The sequence below is a fragment of the Triticum urartu genome, chromosome 7A (assembly GCF_056163025.1).
Source record: "Triticum urartu cultivar PI428250 chromosome 7A, HENAU_Tu73, whole genome shotgun sequence".
NCBI lineage: Eukaryota > Viridiplantae > Streptophyta > Magnoliopsida > Poales > Poaceae > Triticum > Triticum urartu.
The window spans coordinates 464,855,525-464,865,992 of NC_141879.1; positions in this window are offsets into that span (position 1 = coordinate 464,855,525).

A 10,468-nucleotide genomic window follows, 5' to 3' on the forward strand; every position below is an offset into this window, starting at 1 on the left:
ACCAATCTCATGCGTGCTAAAGGAAATGTTGGAATCATTAGCGATATCATATCCGAAGCTATTAGAATTCATAAAGGTAACCATTGTGATGATCATTTATCTAATGAATTACCCTCTCTAGGAGTTGATCAATCACAAGATGATGTTGAACATGGATACTATGATGAAGATGATGATAGTGACTATGATCTTGATGATGCAATGAGGCATTTTGGTCTTATGGCAAATCTTCGCGGCTACATGGCTGGAGGAAAGGAATGGGTCCTTGATAGTGGATGTACTGACCATATGACCAGAGATAAAGATATGTTCCGTGAGCTTGCTGAAAACGATGGCCCTCGAAAATATGTCACTTTTGGTGATAATTCAAAGGGTAAGGTGGTTGGCCTTGGTAAGGTGGCCATCTCACATGATAGCTCCATACAAAATGTCATGCTCGTTGAATCCCTTGGATACAATTTACTTTCAGTTTCTAGACTTGCGGATTTTGGTTTCAATGTCTTATTCACTGAAGTAGATTGCCAAGTGTTTCGTAGAGACAATCATAAAATGGTCTTTACCGGTATACGTAGAGGAGATCTTCACATTGTTGATTTCACTAAAAAGGCTCAACCTAGAACTTGCTTAATTACCAAATCTTCTAAAGGCTGGTTGTGGCATAGAAGACTAGGTCATGTTGGTATGCGAAATCTTGATAAGCTTTTTAAAGGTGATCATATCGTTGGAATAAAAGATGTCATATTTGACAAGGATAGACTTTGTAGTGCTTGTCAAGCAGGGAAACAAGTTGGAGGAAGTCACTGCACGAAGAACATCATGACCACAAGAAGACCACTCGAGCTACTTCACATGGATCTCTTTGGTCCAAATGCCTACAAGAGTCTCGGTGGTAACTCATTTGGTCTAGTCACAGTTGATGATTTTTCAAGATTTATGTGGGTGTTCTTTCTTGATGACAAATCGCAGGTCCAAAATATCTTCAAAAACTTCGCTAGGAAGGCCCAAAATTAGTTTGACGTGAAGATCAAGAAGGTTCGGAGCGACAACGGAACGGAGTTCAAGAATGCAAATGTGGACACCTTTCTTGACGAAGAAGGGATTTCACACGAGTTCTCGGCTATGTACACACCTCAACAAAATGGAGTTGTTGAAAGGAAGAACCGGACTCTTATCGAGATGGCAAGAACGATGCTTGATGAGTACAAAATGCCAAAGCACTTTTGGGTGGAAGCAGTTGAGATAGCTTGTCATGCAACAAATCACTTGTATCTTCACAAGCTACTCGGCAAGACGGCATACGAGCTCCTCACCGGTAACAAACCCCAAGTTGGATACTTTCGAGTATTCGGCTCAAAGTGCTACATTCTTGATAAGCAGCATCGTTCTAAATTTGCTCCTAAATCTCATGAAGGTTTCCTACTTGGTTATCGCTCAAACTCTCACACTTACCGTGTCTACAACAATTTCACCCGAAAGGTTGAAGAGACGGTAGATGTGAAGTTTGATGAATCTAACGGCTCGCAAGTAGAGCAATTGCCAATTGATGTAGGAGACAAAGACCCTTCGGAAGCAATTCAAGACTTGTCCATTGGGAAGATTCGTCCAACGGAAGTGAAGGAGAGTACCTCGTCCGTTCAAGTGGAAGCTTCTACCTCACGACAAGGTGAACCAAGAGTTGATACGGAAGCATCCACAAGTGGGACACGCCAAGATGAAGAAAACGAGGAAGCGCACCAAGATGAACATCAACAACCTCCTTCTCCACCACGACAAGAGAACGACAACGTCAACAATGAAGAAGTCCAAGAAGAAGCACAAGATGAAGAGGATGTTCCACCCCGACCCAAGCAAAAGCTTTCACGAGTTCGAGCAAGAATTGCTAAGGATCATCCCGTCGAGCAAATCTACAATGATATCCAAACCGAGAGAATCACTCACTCTAAAACTCGTTTAGCTAACTTTTGTGAACATTACTCATTCATCTCTAGCATTGAACCTATGAAGGTTGAAGACGCATTGGAGGATCTGGACTGCATAAACGCTATGCATGAAGAGCTACACAACTTTGAGAGAAATCAAGTGTGGACATTGGTCGAGAAGCCCGACAACAACCACAACATCATTGGTACCAAATGGGTGTTTCGCAACAAGCAAGATGAAGATGGAAAAGTGGTTCGCAACAAAGCATGTCTCGTCGCCCAAGGCTACACACAAGTTGAAGGTATGGACTATGGTGAGACATATGCTCCCGTTGCTAGACTTGAGTCCATTCGCATCTTACTTGCTTATGCTAATCACCATGATATCACCTTGTACCAAATGGACATTAAAAGTGCTTTTCTAAATGGCAAAATTGAGGAAGAAGTTTATGTTAAGCAACCTCCCGGCTTCGTCAATCCTAAGAAACCTAATCATGTTTACAAACTTCACAAAGCCCTTTATGGTCTTAAACAAGCTCCTAGAGCATGGTATAAATGCTTGACCAAGTTCCTTATTGAAAAATGCTTTGAAATTGGTAAAATTGATTCTACTCTTTTTACTAAAAGGGTTAATGGGGAACTATTTGTGTGCCAAATTTATGTTGATGATATCATATTTGGTTCAACTAACCCTCATTTTGGTGAGAAGTTTGGAAAGCTAATGTCAGAGAAGTTTGAGATGTCTATGATGAGTGAACTCAAATTCTTTCTCGGTTTGCAAATCAAGCAAACTAAGGAAGGTACCTTTGTCTCTCAAACGAAGTACACCAAGGACTTATTCAAGAAGTTCAATATGCAAGAATGCAAGGGTATGACTACACCCATGCCTACTAGTGGACATCTTGATTTGACCAAAGATGGTGAACCGGTTGATCAAAAGGTTTATCGCTCTATGATTGGTTCATTGTTATATCTATGTGCCTCTCGTCCCGATGTTATGCTAAGTGTGTGCATGTGTGCATGATATCAAGCTACTCCTAAAGAGTGTCATCTTAAGGCTGTGAAAAGGATAGTGAGATACCTAATCCATACACCAAATTTTGGCATTTGGTATCCTAAGAGGTCCTCTTTTGATCTTGTTGGCTACTCCGATTCGGACTATGCCGGAGAAAAGGTTGATAGAAAATCCACTTTGTGTACTTGTCAATTCCTTGGTAGATCTATTGTGTCTTGGTATTCCAAGAAACAAAACTCGGTATCCTTATCCACCGCCGAAGCGGAATACATTGCCGCTGGTTCATGTTGCGCTCAATTACTTTGGATGACCCAAAATCTTAAAGATTATGGGATATACGTGAAACATGTTCCATTGCTATGTGACAATGAAAGTGCTATTAAGATTTCTCACAATCCCGTGCAACATTCTCGAACTAAGCATATTGAAGTTCGTCATCATTTCATTTGAGATCATGTTGCAAAGGGGACATTAACCTTAAGCATGTTCGCACCGATAAGCAATTGGCGGATATATTCACTAAACCACTTGATGAGAAAGTGTTTTGCAGGTTGAGAGGTGAATTGAACATCATTGATGCTTCAAACTTGGAGTAGGAACTCCATTTGATACATGCGGGGCATGAGCCTATGACTAATCCTCGATATTTCTCTTATGATGCTATTCATATGTCTTGGATATATTTGTACCTTGCATGGTATCCAACCCATGTAGGTACTTGGATCAATCTAAATCTATGAGATTGCCACACACTCACATCTTGAGCAATTTCTACATCACCAAGTCTCTACACAATGGTGGTTGAAGACAAGGAAGCACGAAACCATTCAAACATATCCTTTGGCAAATTCTATGTTGAGTCTCATGATTGTCATTTTTGATACACAAGTGCTCTTCCTTGCAAAGCTAACCCATGTAGGTATATGAACACAAATTCCAAGTGGTGCTCCCAACCCTTGATGAACTACATCAACCTTGAGCAGCCCACACAAGTTCAACTACATGATCAAGATCAACACCACCACCCAAGGTATGTTATTCCATCTTAGAGAAGCTTTACTCCAAGTCATGAGCCAAAGCAACTCGATAAGATGTGAATACATCAAGATGCTTAAACGAAAAATGGTAACCCCATTTTGAGCTTAAACGATGAGTATGACCTATGATCAAGTGCTCTCACTGGACTCCTAAGTCAATATACTCTAACATAGGTGACTTTGTCACCGACCATTTCTAGATGAAGTTCTCTAGTGTTTCTCCGTGCTTTTGCATTTGCATATTTGTTTCCCCTTTTCAAAAAAAAAACAAAAACAAAAAAACTTCATCTAGAACTTTTAGTTTCTTTCCTTTCCTTTTTGTTCTGCATTTTCTGCATCCAATTCATTGCAAATCCTTCAGTAAATTCCTTACATATCCTTGTGAGATTTTACTTGTCTAGTGAGCTAAGGTGACAAGTGGTTTCACTCTAATGAACTCGGTCACACCGGTTTGTTCTCTTCGGGCCAACCAAAATCTTTCGGTGCAACCGAAGCACACAACTCGGAGTCACCGATTCCACCACAGGAAAACCAACTTGCCACTTATTCCTGATTTTTGTTTGCTCCAGCTCCACTCAATGATTCTTGTCCTCTACCAACATCATATTAGACATGCTGCTTTGCTCTGTGACTTGAGGACCAACCCATTTGTATCACATGTCCAGAAGAGCCCTTCTTGGAAATTGATGTCAAAGGGGGAGAGAGAGATCACATCAAAGCTTAATCCTTCCTATAGGGGGAGAAAGAGAGAATACTCAGGGGGAGAGAGTTTCTCGACTAGGAGAAAGTAAAATCATCAAAGACCCCAGATGCTTGGTGTTCAAGAGGAGAGATGTCACATGTCTTTAAGAGGGGAAAGACATGTTTGGTTGCTTGCTTTAGCTCAATCTCTGTTGTCTTCTTTTTTGTTGCTCTGATTTTCTGTTCCCTATCTTCTCCCAATATCCCATGCAGATTCAGGGGGAGCAAGACATCTAAGGGAAGGAAATCTTTGACTTTATTGCATATCTTTACCTTTGGGGACATGTCTATATCCAATGTGGTTTCTCTACATGTCATCCCAGTCTTGGTTCTCTTGTGGTTTCTCTTGCTTGCTCTAGTCAGTAGGTGTATCCGTGTTATTTAACCTTGTTTGCGCAGGTTCATCCCATCCTAAGCCAACTCAAGACCACAAGGTAAGTATATGCATCACAGTCATGTGAATGAGAACTTCTTGCTGATGTACATACTGTTTGCAAGAAGGACTCATGAGCATGAAGGTACATTTCTCACATTCACATCATTTGCTCTGATGCATATAGCCAAGATACATGTAACACATTGCTTTCTCTGTCATGTTTACGCATTCACATGCTCCTATATTCTATATTCACATGATTGCATACATGTAGGGGGAGCCTATGCATGTTACATGTCTTTCCAAAGCTTTACTTGCTATTCTCTATATCTTTATCTAAAGCTTTGATGTATGTTGTCATCAATTACCAAAAAGGGGGAGATTGAAAGCACAAGTGCTCCCTGGGTGGTTTTGGTAATTAATGTCAACATATCTCTTGTTGGACTAACACTTTTACCTAGTATGTTTCAGATAAGTTCAACAATGGAGTGGAATGGACTAGAGGATGTGGAACCCCTTCAAGATGCTAAGGACAAAGGATTGGCTCAAGCTTCAAGATCAAGAATCTACATTTTCTATTTTAGTGATCCAAGATCACATTGAGTCTATAGGAAAAGCCAATACTATCAAGAGGGGATGAGGTGTTGCTTAATGGCTTGCTTGCTCAAAGTGCTTAGTGATATGCTCCAAAACCCTCAACTACCTTCCCACATCCACATATGACCTAAACCAAAAGTCAAACTCGGCCCCACCGATTCTATCTATCCGGCGCCACCGAGTTTCAAATGTCATAGCCACTGCCACAAACCCTAGCAAATAGGTTTCACCGATAGGAATCTCGGTCTCACCGAGATGGAATTGTAATCTCTCTGTGTATGTCCATTACCAAAACCGGTCTCACCGAGTTTGAGCAATCAGTACTATCGAGATTACAATGCAAACCCTCTGGTTAGCTTATTACCAAAATCGGTCCCACCGAGTTTGTGTAATTGGTCACACTGAGATTACGTTATGCCCTAACCCTAACCATATCAGTCCTACCGAGTTGCATCTCAGTCCCACCGAAAATCCTAACGGTCACTAGGTTTGCTGAATCGGTCCGACCGAGTTTAACCATTCAGTCCCACCGAGTTTGGAAAATTGTGTGTAACGGTTCGATTTTGTGTGGAGGCTATATATACCCCTCCACCCACTCTTCATTCGTGGAGAGAGCCATCAGAACATACCTACACTTCCGATACACATTTTCTGAGAGAGAACCACCTACACTTGTGTTGAGGTCAAGATATTCCATTCCAACCATATGAATCTTGATCTCTAGCCTTCCCCAAGTTGCTTTCCACTCAAATCTTCTTTCCACCAAATCCAAATCCTATGAGAGAGAGTTGAGGGTTGGGGAGACTATCATTTGAAGCACAAGAGCAAGGAGTTCATCATCAACACACCATTTGTTACTTCTTGGAGAGTGGTGTCTCCTAGATTGGCTAGGTGTCACTTGGGAGCCTCCAACAAGATTGTGGAGTTGAACCAAGGAGTTTGTAAGGGCAAGGAGATCGCCTTGTTCGTGAAGATCTACCGCTAGTGAGGCAAGTCCTTCGTGGGCGACGGCCGTGATGGAATAGACAAGGTTGCTTCTTCGTGGACCCTTCGTGGGTGGAGCCCTCCGTGGACTTGCGCAACCGTTACCCTCCGTGGGTTGAAGTCTCCATCAACGTGGATGTACGATAGCACCACCTATCGGAACCACGACAAAAACATATGTGTCTCCAATTGCGTTTGAATACTCCAAACCCTTCTCTTTACATTCTTGCAAGTTGCATGCTTTACTTTCCGCTGCTCATATGCTCATTGCATGCTTGCTTGATATGTATTGTGTTTGTTAAACTTGTGCTTAAACTCCACTTAAACTTTAGAATATTAAATACTGCAACTTTTGGCACTTAGTGTCTAATCACCCCCCCCTCTAGACACCTGTTCTCGATCCTTTCACCAGTTGAGGCCACCGCCGTGATTGTGGTGAGCAGTCGTGTCACCCCGTCCTTCTTTCCCCTTTGTTCGCTCGCTCTAGCATCCCTAGCCACGCACGCCCGAACGCCTCTCCGTCGGAACTTGTCGCCGGTGAGAACCCCGACCCCCGTAGCGCTTTCACTCTTGCTCGTCGACATCTCCGCGTCGCGAAGGGCCCGTTGTCGCCGTTAGTTGTTAGGTTAAGCCGCTTCACCGTCGCGCGTGAGTGCGTCGTCGCCATCTCTGCCACATGTCACCAGCGTTCTTTTCGTCGTCGTTAGGTGCATCGAGTGCTAGGCGGGTGTGCGGTTTCTCCCTGCGCACCCGTTGCATCCCTCCGCCGCGTCCCTGGGCCACCGGAGACCACTCCGGCGAGCTCCTCCGCCGCTCTGCGCCCCGCGCCAGCCCGCTCCTCTGCTTCCTCTGTTTGGAGGCTAGCTACCCAGCCACTGCCACGTGGTACCCATGGGCCCCCTGCGCAGCCTCACACACAGCCAGCCACACACCCACACGCGCACCCTCACACATGACACGTGGGACCCATGGGCCCACATGTCATCCTCATGCCTCTGTTTTAAACCCAACCGCGCTTATTGTACATTTTGGGCCTTTCTAATTCAGGTCTTTCCTTAACTGGCAAGTCCAGATCGGGACATGTCCATGTAGGTTTTATGCCATTTCTATTTCATGCTATTTTAGGCAGGTTGCATCTTCGAGCATATGTGGGGATTTTTCTGCAGTAACCCCCACATATTATATATGTTTTTGGGGTAGAAAAATCCCACCAATCTAGTGGTGACATTGGTTTTTGCATTTGAGAAAGTTCATGAACATGTCATTTACATCATGATGCTGTTTTGTCATTTTTGTGTGATTTATTTCAAGCATGCTATGAGGTTGTTTGGCACATGGTTAGCTTCATTTTCATGCCTACTCCATGATAGTGTTTATTCCATGTATTTTAGTGCACTATGATGAGTGACACAAGCATGCCAAGTTGCTATCATGAATCTATTTTGCCATGTTGTGAAATTCCACCAAGTCTGAATCTGTTAATAAAACTTGCTATGTTTACATGGGTGCCATCATATCTTCTATGCCTTTTTGGCTCATGTTCATTAAGGGAGTTTTGTTCTATGCATTTAGTAGAAACATGCCACGCCTTTGTTTTCCATGGTATGTTCCTGTAGCATGTTGTTTGCTTGCTCCAAACATTGCTTTATGATGTTGTTTATGCCATGTTAGTATTTTCACAAAGTCTGTGAAACTGATATCTTTTGCACTTTTGTCATGCTTGTTTGAACCTGTTATAGTCTGATTTAGCTGTAGCTCAGTGTTAATGTTTTGTCAAGCATCTCTTGTAAATCACTTACATATGCTTTGTCGCTATGTTGGAGTGCAGTAGCTTAGTTTCTTGTTGCATTCTAAGTGCTATCATGCTGTTAATCACACTTTTGCGTCATTCTTGTGTTGCTTGTCATTTGCAAACCGTGCATCCGTTTCCGGTGATCCATATATCTATTTCAACCGAAATCACCTCATCTTTCCAGTGGCATACTTGGTTTGCCAATTTGATGCCTTGATCTTTCTTTCCCTTCCGGAGCACGCATATGCATTGCATATCATATCTTGCATATCATGCCATGTATTGCATCATGTTGCTTGTGCATTGCACCGTGATTGATTGTTGTCCTATTGCTTGTGTTCTTGCCTTGGGTAGAGCCGGGAGACAAGTGCCTGAACAAGGAACCTATTCAGTACGCCAACGAGGGTCAAGCTTTCGACAACTCTGAGAACATTGCAGACAAGATGACCATACCCTCGAAATCACTTCTATCTTTACTTGCTAGTTGTTCGTTCTATCGCTATGTCGTGCCACCTACCACTTGTTATATCATGCCTCCCATATTGCCATGTCACGCCTCTAACCCACCTTCCTAGCAAACCGTTGTTTGGCTATGTCACCGCTTTTGCTCAGGCCCTCTTATAGTGTTGCTAGTTCCAGGTGAAGTTGAAGTTTGTTCCATGTTGGAACATGGATATGTTGGGATATCATAATATCTGTTATTTTAGTTAATGCATCTATATACTTGGTAAAGGGTGGAAGGCTCGGCCTTTTGCCTGGTGTTTTGTTCCACTCTTGCCGCCCTAGTTTCTATCATACCGGTGTTATGTTCTTTAATTTTGCGTTCCTTACGTGGTTGGGGTTATGGGACCCCCTTGACAGTTCGCCTTGAATAAAACTCCTCTAGCAAGGCCCAACCTTGGTTTTAACATTTGCCACCTAAGCCTTTTTCCCTTGGGTTCTGCGGACTCAAGGGTCATCTTTATTTTAAACCCCCGGGTCAGTGCTCCTCTGAGTGTTGGTCCAAACTGGGCGATGTCCGGCACCCCCTGGGTAACCAGGGTCTATGCCAACCCGACGTCTGGCCCATCCGGTGTGCCCTGAGAATGAGATACGTGCGACTCCTATCGGGATTTGTCAGCACATCAGGCGGCTTTGCTGGTCTTGTTTTACCATTGTCGAAATGTCTTGTAACCGGAATTCTGAGACTGCTCGGGTCTTTCCGGGAGAAGGAATATCCTTCGTTGACCGTGAGAGCTTGTGATGGGCTAAGTTGGGACACCGCTGCAGGGTATAAACTTTTGAGAGCCGTGCCCGTGGTTATGTGGGAGATGGGAATTTGTTAATATCCAGTTGTAGAGAACTTGACACTTGACTTAATTAAAATGAATCAATCGCGTGTGTAGCCGTGATGGTCCGTTTTCGGCAGAGTCCGGGAAGTGAACACGGTCTTGTGTTATGCTTGAACGTAAGTAGTTTCAGGATTACTTCTTGATCACTTCTAGCTTCTCGACCATTGCGTTGCTTCTCTTCCCGCTCTTATTTGTGTATGTTAGCCACCATATATGCTTAGTGCTTGCTGCAGCTCCACCTCATTACCTTACCCTACCCATAAGCTTAAATAGTCTTGATCTCGCATGTGTGAGATTGCTGAGTCCTCGTGACTCATGGATACTTCCAAACAGTTGCAGGTGCCGACGATACCAGTGCAGGTGATGCTACCGAACTCAAGTGGGAGTTTGATGAGGATTTGGGTCGTTACTATGTTTCGTTTCCTGATGATCAGTAGTGGAGCCCAGTTGGGACGATCGGGGATCTAGCATTTGGGGTTTATCTTCCTTTTCTTTTGGATTTGACCATAGTCGGTTTTTGAGTGTATTTGGATGATGTATGAATTATTTATGTATTGTGTGAAGTGGCGATTGTAAGCCAACTCTTTATACCTTTCTTATTCGGTACATGGGATTGTGTGAAGATTACCCCACTTGCGACTAAACCACCATGCGGTTATGCCTCTAAGTCGTGCCT